The following is an 11,422-nucleotide window of genomic DNA, read 5'->3' as shown; positions in this document are numbered from 1 at the left end:
AACCATACTGTGTTAACAGCTCCAGCTGTAGGAGCCTATCTTACCGATTTCACATAGAAAAGCATTGCAACTGCACTAACAGCTGAGAGTCATCAAGTTCCTAGAGTTTCACCACATACTAGAAAAATGAATAATCACGTAGCTGGGCTGTCACTTCTCTTAGCTAGGGCAGGATATTTCAAGAAGATACTTCATTAGCCCTCATAATTTAGGGAAGGGTGCCCCATGTATGCTTACTGTTTAGGAAAGCAGAAAAAAAATACATTGCAAAGTTAAACAGAACATCTTGCATAGATATATTAACACAAAGGAATTTAGCAATGAGCTTTATGTACCTAGCTTTATTGGTTTTCTTTAAATACTTACTGGTATAAAGTGCTTTCAAGGTCTGTTTTCTTTATTAGAGGCTGTAGTAGTTCATTTGCACATCTAAATCCTAACATTCTCCCAGTTATCACTTCATCATTTTACCTCAAAATGTTTACACCTTTTACAGAATTTTTCTGGTGGCATGTCTTTTATGATGCATTCTTAAAAGTCATCAGAAATATTAATGCAATTTGGGTTACACTCATGTGTGATACCGTGCAATCCTCCCCCAGTAAATCAACAATCAGCGGGGGAAGACATTAAAATTACAATACTCAGGAGCAACGCTACAAATTTGAAGAAAAAAAAAATCAAGCAGGTAGGTCATTTTAGCAATTGTAATTTGTTCCAAAATTTTCTGTTGCTAAAGAAGTTATAAACACATTCTAAATATATCTCAATTAAAGTAGACTGTCAAGGTTCTAATTAGGTAAACTGTCCTCGTAGTAGCGGTTGCTGGAAAGAGTCTTTTCAGTGCTCTTAAAATGCTGGTGTATACTAAGCCCTGTTTTGGGATAGCTGTACAAATTACCATCAGGTATCATACTTCTGTAAGCTTTTTAAGTCTTTAGGCTTGCTTCTGGTCTTTTCTAATTAGTGATCTGACATAATAGCTGTCTAGTTGCCTGTTCACTCGCCTCAAACCACATCTACGGATATCAGGAGTACATAACTCTCCCCACACGATAATTCTTCTTCTGCCACAAAAATGACAGCTTGCAGATTGCAACTCTAGCAAACCTCAGTTCCTCAGCACTGTACTGTCCTGAACTCTCTTTACCTCTGTCAGAAGTAGCCAGAAGTGCTCATTGTGAGGTGAGCAAGGAGCCAGACACAAGCTCAGCACAGGAGGTACCTCCGCTGACAGGGCACAGTCCTGCAGCAGGACAGGCAGAGCTGGGGCTGGGAACAGGCTCCAGCCTCAGGGACAGCACAAAGCAGCTCTACAGCACAGCCACAGAGGCAAGAAAGGAACAGAAGGCAAGGCCCAAAACAAAGCTAGAGGCAAGCCTGAGGGTCAGCTAGAAACCAAATCAGCCAACAAACAAGACCAGAACCAACCACCAAAACAAACACACCTACACTAGAGCTTAAACACGAAGTAATTACCTGGCCAGGCCTGAGCTTAAATGGAGTTCAGGGCCCACCAATCAGGTGTGTGGGTGGAGGCCTCAGGTGAGGCTGGTCGAGGCCATGAAGCCTTGTTAACACCCTCAGGACCCTGACAGGCCCTGTCAGTGGAGTCTTTAATGAACATAAATATTTGACTAATCAGTTACTGAGCCTGCAAATACAGTGGGTTTCAAATTGCTCTGGCTAAGCATGTCCCTTTCTTTCAGGAGCCAGGAAGAGGTGTGCCCTATGTGACCCCTGAATCACATGGCTTACTGCAAAAGTGCAGTACACTTGAAGCATCCAAAACTCTTGTGTCTGTATATGCACAATTAACCATGTCTCACCAGATGTAGTGTTTACCAGCAAAGTACTGCACAATCATTCTGCTGTCATGCTTTTTATTACTCATGCACAATCATGCAGTGAAGTAAGGGCCAAGATTTCCAATGAAAATAGAAACTGGCAGCAAACTGCTGTCCACTTCAGGTCAGAAGCATCTGTTAGGAAATACTTAGAATAAATGCAGTGGGCCTGTATAATGGGTATCAGAAGATGAAATCATAGTTCCTTCTGGCCTTATTTCACATAAAATGGGATTAAAGCTTAAAGTATCTGTGTTCTATGTGCCTACAAATGTTATCCTGTTTTGAGTGCCGATCAGGCAGGTAGATACTATCTACAGAACCAGGGCCAAGAAAGACTAAATGAGGAATGAATTAGAATTCAAGAGTTTCTGCATTAAACTCATGTTGTTCAAGACTTTTTACTCTTTGAGACAGTGCCAACTAACAATGCTGTGGGTGCTTTATCTGATAATTTGTATTACAAACTCAAAGGCAATAACAGTGTTTGGCCTGTTTCCCAGGATTCACAGGCACAGCACCCCACACTAGTGTGGCACACAGGTAGTCACATCTAGGCTGTGAGCAGGCAGGTCACTTTGTTGTGCTGCAGTCTGAGATAATAAATGTGAGGCAGGCTTTGATACAAAGTGGAAGCTGTAATCCGCATTTTGTAATCACACAAGCAAACAGCCCTAATGTTTCAGTATCATCTTTCCACTACAAGGGAAGCAGGCCTGGTTAGATCAAATCTCTCCCTTAAAAAATAGCTCAGGTGTCTTTGCAGTGTAATTCTCCAAGCTTTTGGTTTGTGAAGGGCTAAAGTTCAGCATCAATCCAACCTTTCTTAGCTTGGACTGATGCTGTGCGTGTTGCAGAGACCTGATCCAGATGACTGCAGGACAAGTTTTGGGACAGCATACCCAAGTAGCTCTATTTCCAGGGTCAAGGCCCTGAGGGCACCAATAGGTCTTAATGGACCTGAGGAGCTGCATCTGCAATCTCCACCCACATCCTTTGCCCATAGGTCCAGACCCTTTACCCTGGCTAAGGAATCTTTTAGAGCCTTGGTTTTAGGCTTGGTCCCTTTTAGTCTGTATGGACTCTGTTCAGTATTCACTTGGGTTGTGTGTCTTTTTCCTTACTCTATGTATCTCCAGAACTTCTTATGGCCTACAGCTTGGGTTCTCAGTCAAACTTCAGACCTGCCCCATCTTCTGGAAGCTGTTTTATTACCCGGCCTTGTGCCTGAATGCAGATGGTGCCCCTGGGCCTGTTCTGTTTACCCTGTGTGTGTACATGAGGCTGGCTAGTGAGGTCCTTGTCCTGCTGGCTGTTGTGTAGGGCTCCCTGTCTCTCAGCGAACAACTGCCCCTCATAGCTCCCTCATTTTTACCACAGACTCAAATTTTGCCAGAGCTGCCTGCAATGCAGACCTACTTACAGGTTTGTGCACTTTATTGCTTCATGCCATGCTGTTCCATTTTAGTCATTCTGTAGGTGGGCGTTACCTTGTATTTTATTCTGGAGAACAGCATAGGGATAGGAGCACTGTGTCAGACCAAAGGTCCACCAGCTTAAAACCTTACCCAGAAAAATAGCCAGTAGCATATACACAGGGAAGGAAGTTTGGGTAGCATACAGGGACCTCTGTGCACACTTTCAGCAAGTAACATATAGTTAAAATAGTACTTCTGTGTTGTGTAGTTTTGGTTAAACTTTCTTCCATTATTTTTGCTTTAAAGAAAGAAACTTCCTAAATTTTTTGCCTCTTCAGTGTGCTATAATAAGGAGTTCTGTGGTTTGAAAACATGTTGTATGAAGTTACTATGTTCTGATTATGTTTGATCTATTGCCTTGATATCCTTTGCTTTAGAGAAAGAGTAATTGTTTCTCTAAACACAAATTAAGTGGATGAGTATCTCTCTCTGATATTACTTTCCATGCTGGTTTTGTTTTTTAGTATATTGGCCAGGATTTCATCCAGATTACTGCCTTTCTAGGGTGGAAATACTGGTGTATTTAGTTGCTCTATGTGCTTTTAGGTACAATTGCTATGTTCTCATGTGTCTTTCAAGTTTTCCTTTGCACCTTTTAAGCAAACCAGAACTACACATCATATTTGAGATATAAGTGCACAAGAGATCTGGGCTAAATAATGATGGTGTAGGGGTGTTTCCTGTTCGCTTCTCCCCTTACTTTGTAATGATCCCTGACACTCCAGTTGAGCACACAGAATAGCTTCACTGCAGCACCTGTCACAGTACCAGAATCTCTATTTTAAATGGTAGGAGTTAAGTGAGAAACTGTGATTTCCATGTTTCCCTCCATGTGCCTCACTTTATTTTTTTAGTGAAAGGATTTAATCTGCTGTTTTATTGCCCAGACAGTCATATATTTTTTCTAAACATTTATACTCAGCTTGTCTTGGTAGGCTGAGTATCTTACTGTTGCCAGAAAAGATTGTGATCTGGTGCTACTTGCTTCCCAGGATGGAAGACCTCAGACCATGAGTACATAGGTCTGTAGGAGTGAAAATGAACAATTGCTAGTTCCTGTTTGTTTCCTTGCAATTAGCATGTTTTTAATGGGGCTGTGCTTGCTCATGTTGATGCTTGGGTGCTCCTGTTAACCTGTTTATTCTAAATAAACCTTAGCCCTCATTGTTTGTTGCTTCCCTCAAGTTACTAATTTCTTGCTCTGCATTTTATTCAAGCCCATAACATCTAACTTCTTGCCATTTCCCCAAGAAACATATTCTGATTATGTGGGGTTTTATCATCAAGTTTCTGTTCCTTCAACTTCTGCTGTGTGAAGCAGTATAAGAGCAATAGTTCTTTTACCTCTCAAATCAGCTGTTATTTTATCTTACAAAAATAGCCTGTGCTACCTTATATCCTAGCAGGACAAGTCTTTGGAATGATAGAAGTCTTGATATCCAGCCCTGAGGAGATGGGATGGTTACACCCAACAAAGAGAACTTGCGCATTGCTAAAATTCCCTGCCACTGAAGGCAGCTGTTCAAAATTCAGGTGTCCGTGGTGTAGGTTTCACCTTGCTTCAACTGAAGCATCTGTAATCTTGGCTAAGATTCCCAGACTGTATTTCTTGATGCAAGGATATGTAGGGCAGGTGGGAAGATGATGGAAGTGCAAATTTGTGATAGGCTACCTACCCACTATCACTGATGAGCAGCAGTAGCAAGGAGATGAGCAGATCTGTGCCTCTGCTTCTTATTTATCACATGTCACTTAAACCAGCAAAACTTTGGCATTTAAAGCATCTCTAGGAATGGATGGATTTGGACAGTAGTGCTCACTTGTGTACAGCAGAAAAGCCTCTCTGCAGGCTCACATTTGACTGGGCTGGCTCACACTTAAGTGCTTTAGAATCCAACAGCTACAGACTTAATAATAATGAAGCCTTTCTGAAAAAGTACTGCTTGGGTATATTGTTTCACAGATCCCATTTCCAACATCTGTTTTTCAGTCTGAAGAGATGTTAGATTTGGTGGCCTGCTTTTCACAAAAGGCTGTAGTGATAATGAGGGGTGGAAGAAGTCAGTCAGTGGACTGACTCTTACCATAACATTTTACTCACCTGTTTCCCTCTGGGAAGGAGCAGCCAATATTGTCAGTGGCTCTTAATGAATGAGGTGGGCAATGGGGAAAGAGCAAGGCTCATTATATTTTACCTCCTTGCAGGAGGGAGAGGGTGGCTCAGCAGATATTCCTTCTCAGCCAGCACCTTCCACATGCTTCTGGGAGTGTTTGTTCCATACGTGGAAAAAACGTATGGATGGCTAAGCCGTGCTGGACACTGGTGTTCAAGGGTCCTCCTGGATGGCACATGTAAGGGGAAGGGGGTTGTCCCCCGGTGAGCCCCTCGCCTGTCACGGGTGACCAGGGTTTCCCTCTCCCAGGCTAAAAAGAAAAGGGATGATTTTATAGAGTGCCACCACCGCGGCTGACCGGGGGATATGCGGCGTCAAACCACAGCCTCCGCAAGTAACGGGATAATTTGCTTTTTCTCTTATTGCCGTCATTTAATTTCGTTGCCGTTAAAGAACCCCCGGCGTTACCAGCCTGGCACGCCGACGGCGCTCCCGCGGGCAGCCGTGGCAGCGCGGCCGCCGCTCTCCCTGTCCCGGGGCCGCGCCGGGTCACGGCGGAGCGCGGGGGCGCGGGTGGGCTGCGGGGGGCGGCGAATCCCGCTCCGCCCTGGGGATCCAGGGCGCGTTTTGCCGCCTGCCGGGAGGGCTCGGTGCGGCGAGCGCCCCGCCGAGCCGAGCCGCCCCCTCCCCGCTCCCTCCCGGAGGGTCCGGCCAGGGGCGACGCCGCCGCAGCACGGAGCACGGAGCACGTTTCGCGGCCCGGGGCTCCTCTCCGCGCCTGGGCTCGTCGCGCCATGGGAGCCGCCCGCCCGCGGGGGCCCGGGCCGTGACCCGCGCCTCGCCCCGCTCCGAGCCATGCCAGCATCGCCCCTTCCAGAGAGCTGCGGGCTGGCCGCGCCGCAGCCCTGGTACGTGTGCGGGACGGGTCCCGGGGCTGCTGCGGGCGGGAGGAGGGGAACGACGCGGACCTCTGCTCTCGGAACCCCACCTTTTTTCTTTCTTTTCTTTTTTTTTTTCTTTTTTTTTTTTTTATCCCTCTGTTTTTCTATTCCTTCCCCTCTCTTATCCCCTTGGCTAGTTGCAAAGTTGAGCTTTGGTAGAGTGGGGAGGGGGATGTAGAGGCACCGCCGCGGCCAGGTTCGGAGCCCCGCGGCTCGGACCGGTCCTGCCGAGGAGGAAGGCAGGCTGGGGGTTATTCAAATGCAAAACGGAGTTTATTGGCCGAAAAAGCAAAGAAGTCCGGTCTCCCTGGCTGTGCTGGAGTGTGTTGGAGCTGCAGCAGCCAGAGGCTGCCTGGAAAAACCCGCCAGGCAAGAGAAACTGCCTGTAGCCTGCGTGGAGGACAGGGAACAATTAAAAAGGGACCCTGCCCGGCTGTAGGGGCCCCCGGCCAGCCGAGAAACCCCGCAGCCCACTCTCGCCGCCCCATAAAACCGGCGAGCGAGGGCTGTGCAGCATCACGCTGTGGAGGTGCCGCTGGCGTGTGGGGCTGGGGGAGCGTCCCCGCGGGTGGCTCCCCGTCTTTGCCGCGGGAGAATCCGGGCGCGTCCGGATGGGCGCTGCGGGTCCCAGCGGCCCCATTGTCTGCAGCCCCGGACAGGGCTCCCGGGGTTGGGGGGGCACGGCCAGCGGCGGGGCCGGGCCACGAGGGCTGCCTCCCCCCCAGGAGAGCCCTGCCTGCCTGCTCCTTCCTCCCCTGGGGTCCGCCTGCCTGCACTAGAGGCACCAGAGCGCTGCGGGGCTGCTCCCCGGGGCGCTCCTGGGCACTCGGTGCTTGTCCAGCTGCTCTTGCAGCTGGGGGAGAAGAGGTGCTGGTCTTACGGCAACCGGAGGCTTGGTGCTGGCGGCAATGCTCCCTGCCGTGTCCGTGAAATAACCGGGCAGAAGGATGCGGCTCGCCGAATGGGTGAGGAAAAAGGACGAGGCGGCCTGCTGTGAGGAGGAGCAGCTAACCTTACAAAGGTATGGCCGCTGGGCCCGAGGAGCGAGCAGGGGAACCGGCCGGGCTTGTGCCGGGACCAGGCGCAGCAGCAGTCAAAGGGGACGCGCCACTTGTGCGCCCAGCCTGTCCTACACTCTGCCAGCCTATCCTGCACCCCAAAGATATTTAAAGGGCAACGTAGTCCTCATCCCTGGTATCTCGGCCTGTGTAGCCAGCGTGGTGAGATTGCTACTCCTTTAAGGAGGAGACGGCAATGTGGAGCAGGGCGTGAGCGCACCCGTGTCAGTGGAGTGCGCGGTGGGACTCGACTCCTGTAAACAAGCTGGCCAGGGTGGTTGCACCAGCTTCTGGCTAAAGAGCTCTTGTTATAGAAGTTACAGTGCAATGATGGCAAAATGGGCAAAGACCGCAGCATTAGGTATTTAAACATGACTGAGTGGATTTCGAAGGCAAAGGAGTCTCTCTAGATTTTCAAGACAATGGAAAAACCTGTGAAAACAACAACAGTAATAATAGTAATATGACAAATAATAATAGTTCCCCTCAGCTGTGCTCAGTAATTTTTGAGGTACTCTTGTGGAAATGCAGAAAGCTATTCTGTGGTGTAATTACCCTGTTTTTGTTATGTCAGTCAACATTAATTAGGAAAACAGATTGAATTGGGGAAATTTAGCATTTAGTATTGGTCCGGGCAGGTAGCTTGGTTGATCCTAACTGTAGAGGAAGAGAAAGCTGGTTTATGCTTTTCTGAGGTAGTTGCTCCGCCAGCACAAGGGATTGTGGTGGTTGCTCTTGGGATAAGGGTCAGTCCCACAAGATTAGAGTTTGTTGTGCTTGGAGGAGACAAGGGCAGACTGGGTTGTGCAAAGCAAGTAACTGGGAAGAACTCAAGGTGCAATGTACCAAGGAATGCTGATGTTCCTAGTTTCTGTAAGACCTAATTCTTCACTGTGTAGTAATTAAAAATTGTCACTAATAGTGTTTTACCTGTGGTTGTTGTAGCTGGCCTAAGCACTTCCATCCTGCTTTCTGTTTTCAGATGCTTAAAATTTCAAAACACCTTTCAGGCTGAAATTTTCCAGGCTTAATCTTTGCCTGAAGGTTCTTCCTTCCACCTCCCCCTTCTCTTAGTTGAATTTGAGATAAGGTGATTCAGTTAATGGTGGTGGGGGTTTTTTTGTGGGTTTTTTTTCCGTCCTTGTTTTTAAGAAAAGGCAAACCCTCTGAAGAATGGAGTTATATTATCAAAAAGAAATGCAGTGCTTTAAACAGCATAAATGCAAAATCAGAAGGGCATATGATGGGCTAGGGTGTTTGGTTTGGTTTGCTTGATTTTTTTTGGTATTCATATGTATCTGGAGTGTTCTGGTGGATGGGGTTTTTCTTTGATGAGCCTTTAGAAATTATTTGGTATATTTTTACTTTTTATCATTCTCCCCTGTGAAGGTCAGTGCTTGACTGCACTGCACATAGGTGCACATAGGAAGCCAGTGTTCTGCCTGGCTGAAGGGAGGATACTTGCACATGTGGTGCGAGTCCTCACAATTGATTTTTGGTTCAAGTTGTCTGAGGCTTAATCTGGCTTGTGGTTTAGGCATGTGCAGTTCCTTGCCACAGTTCTATTTTTTTTTTAAGTTTTTTTTTTTTAGTTTTTTTTTTTTTTAATCCAATCATTCTAATAGAGCTTTCTCTAAACTGGGAGGAGGTTTTTTTGTGGTATCTTTTTATCTGTGTGACTCATGGTGTAGGCTCCAAGGTGCATGAAGTCATTGCACAATGCTAACCATGGACATCTCCTGCTGGATTCATGGAGCATGCCTATTTCACAGCAGCCTGCAGCTCCTTACACAGTGGGGTGGCAGCTCTGCCTCATCCTCCAAACAGAGATGGCCTTCTGGAGCCAGCAAGGACAAAAATGTAGGGTGAAGGCCTTGGTGCTTGGTCTGTTCAGCATCATCCTGTGTTGCTGATAAGTAAGTAAAGGACTGTGCTTTATGTGCCTTTGTCTGTGAGAAACTGAGGTGGCATCCTGCAGTGTCTGTCCCACATTTGTGCATTACTGGAAAGTGTTGCCACTCAGTCATGTTTAAATACCTGTATTTGTGGATGAAATATGTGTGGTTTATTAAGTGTGGCATAGTCCTGTAACATAAAGCAGAAGACCTCTATGGAGGAAAATGGAGTGGGGAGGCTTCTGTGTATGAAGTAACTCATGGTAGTGAGATGGCAGATGAGAAGTTTTGGTTTTATTTCTTACCCAAAGCCAATGTGTATTCAAGGATTAAAGGAGGGGGAAAGGGAAAATTAAAGCTGATTCTCTCGTCCTAACCCATTTCCCTTCTTTCCATATACAAAGTATTCTACAGAGCAATGAGTAGATGCAGGAAATGAGGCCAAATTGGAAAGCAGGTTGGCTTTGGTGCAGCTGGGAAAAATATGCAGATGATATGACACGCTTTTGCGCCTAAGGGTCAGATTTTTTAAAGTCTGTCTTCTCTGGTGTCTCTTGCATCTTTCTTTAGAGCATTTGCTGCCAGAAGATGAGGTGTTTTTGAATTCTAAATCGTGCATCTGAGCTTGTGTGACCACTCAGTCACGTTACGGCCCTTATTGCTTGGGACACTCATATTATTGAGTGGCTCCTATGAAAGCTTCCAGATCTGTTTCTTCTAAGGGCTATTCTCAAGGGACTTTATAAAAGATACCTAAACACTGAAACAAAATGTACTGAAGTACATCTGACTGTAGTGAAACCAGCTGACTAGTGAAACTAGTGATGGCTATTTGTGTCATTTTTTCCCTTATACTGCTCTGTTTGTTCAGAGGTCACTTGTCATTTTTCACACCATAAAAAAACTGCCTTCACTTTTTATGAGGACACATCTTCTAATAAATTTCTTTTTCTTCTGGTATCTTCTGACAAGAATCAAGTTATGTAACATAATCTTGATTGACACAGTCTCTAGAATAAAAATATGCTTTATCTTTTTTACCCATTTGTGTAAAGTGAAACATTGTGGGTGGGTTTGGGGTTTTTTGTTGTTTATTTATTTGGAGGAAGGTTGTTGGTTTTGGTTTTGTTTTTTCTGGAAGCATTCTGACAGCATAGGGTTAAATTCCTTAATTACTTTGTAGGTAGAATTCTCATTATAATTGTTTGGAATTTTGGGAGGAGACAGGACTAAAAGATTTGGCCTTTGATTAGCTTTCTAGCAGTATTTGTTGAGGATTATAGCAGTCAGTGGAATTGTTCCAGATTTATTACCATGAATGAGCAAAATTTAAGCAACTGGCCTTAAAACTAACTTTCAGCTTTGCACGTGGATTAGGAGAGATAAATTGCCTCAAGTAACAGACAGCTTCAGGATGCACTGGTATTACCTAGGGCAGTTCCCTGCAAAACCTCCTGTCACCTATTGCCCCTTTGACATCCTAGAGACGCCTGTGCTCCCCTGCCAGGGAAGGCAAGGCAGGTCACCTTTGGCTTTCAGAAGAAAGCATTGAAGTAATGTTGTTTCTCTCCAGGATGATAGAAGACTGACAAGCTATTATATTGCCCCATGAGATATGTGTTTTATAATCCTGTTGAGTCCACATAGATGTTTTGGAAATAGAATTAATTGCTTGTTGTGAAATATGACCAATGTGATGAAGCCATTTGTTGTCCTTAAGAAGCAGCATGAGATGATTTGCAACTGCTGCAGATATCAACAGTCCTTGCCAGTGCTTTAAATGCAAAAGGAAAGGTAAAATATTTCCTAGTGTTACAGGAAACAAAACTTGAAAACCAACCTGGCAGCTATCTAATAGTCTGGTCCTAACTGTGCAAGAGGAAACAAAGAAATAGCAACATAACTTAGAGGACAGGTTATTTAAAATGTCAATATAGTTTTTAGGTAGCAGTTAAGGTGGTTTTGGCAGAGTGGTATTCAAGACTAGAGTTTTTTAAGGGAAGCAGAGATCTCTTGCTGACAACCATTTTGCCTGAGAGTGTAAGATCACTTTGCAGGCTGGGTACTCAAAGTCCCAGACAAATATAAC

The 11,422-nt window shown here is 45.8% G+C and overlaps 1 protein-coding gene across 3 annotated transcripts in view; it reads left to right on the top strand.

The window, feature by feature from the left end:
• The first annotated feature begins 6,146 nt into the window (after positions 1-6,146).
• Positions 6,147-11,422, top strand: part of TET1 (tet methylcytosine dioxygenase 1) — a 71,629-nt gene continuing 66,353 nt past the window's right edge. For 2 of the 3 annotated variants that reach the window (XM_021529063.3, XM_021529060.3), the window contains exon 1: positions 6,147-6,347. The gene's annotated coding sequence lies outside the window, so the exon portion shown is untranslated. Of the gene's footprint in view, positions 6,348-7,102; positions 7,402-11,422 lie in introns of those variants that run through there. The other variant, XM_077784787.1, reaches the window with a different exon arrangement.

This window comes from Lonchura striata, chromosome 7 (assembly GCF_046129695.1).
Source record: "Lonchura striata isolate bLonStr1 chromosome 7, bLonStr1.mat, whole genome shotgun sequence".
Taxonomy (NCBI): Eukaryota; Metazoa; Chordata; class Aves; order Passeriformes; family Estrildidae; genus Lonchura; species Lonchura striata.
This window is presented reverse-complemented; position numbering and strand designations above follow the sequence as displayed.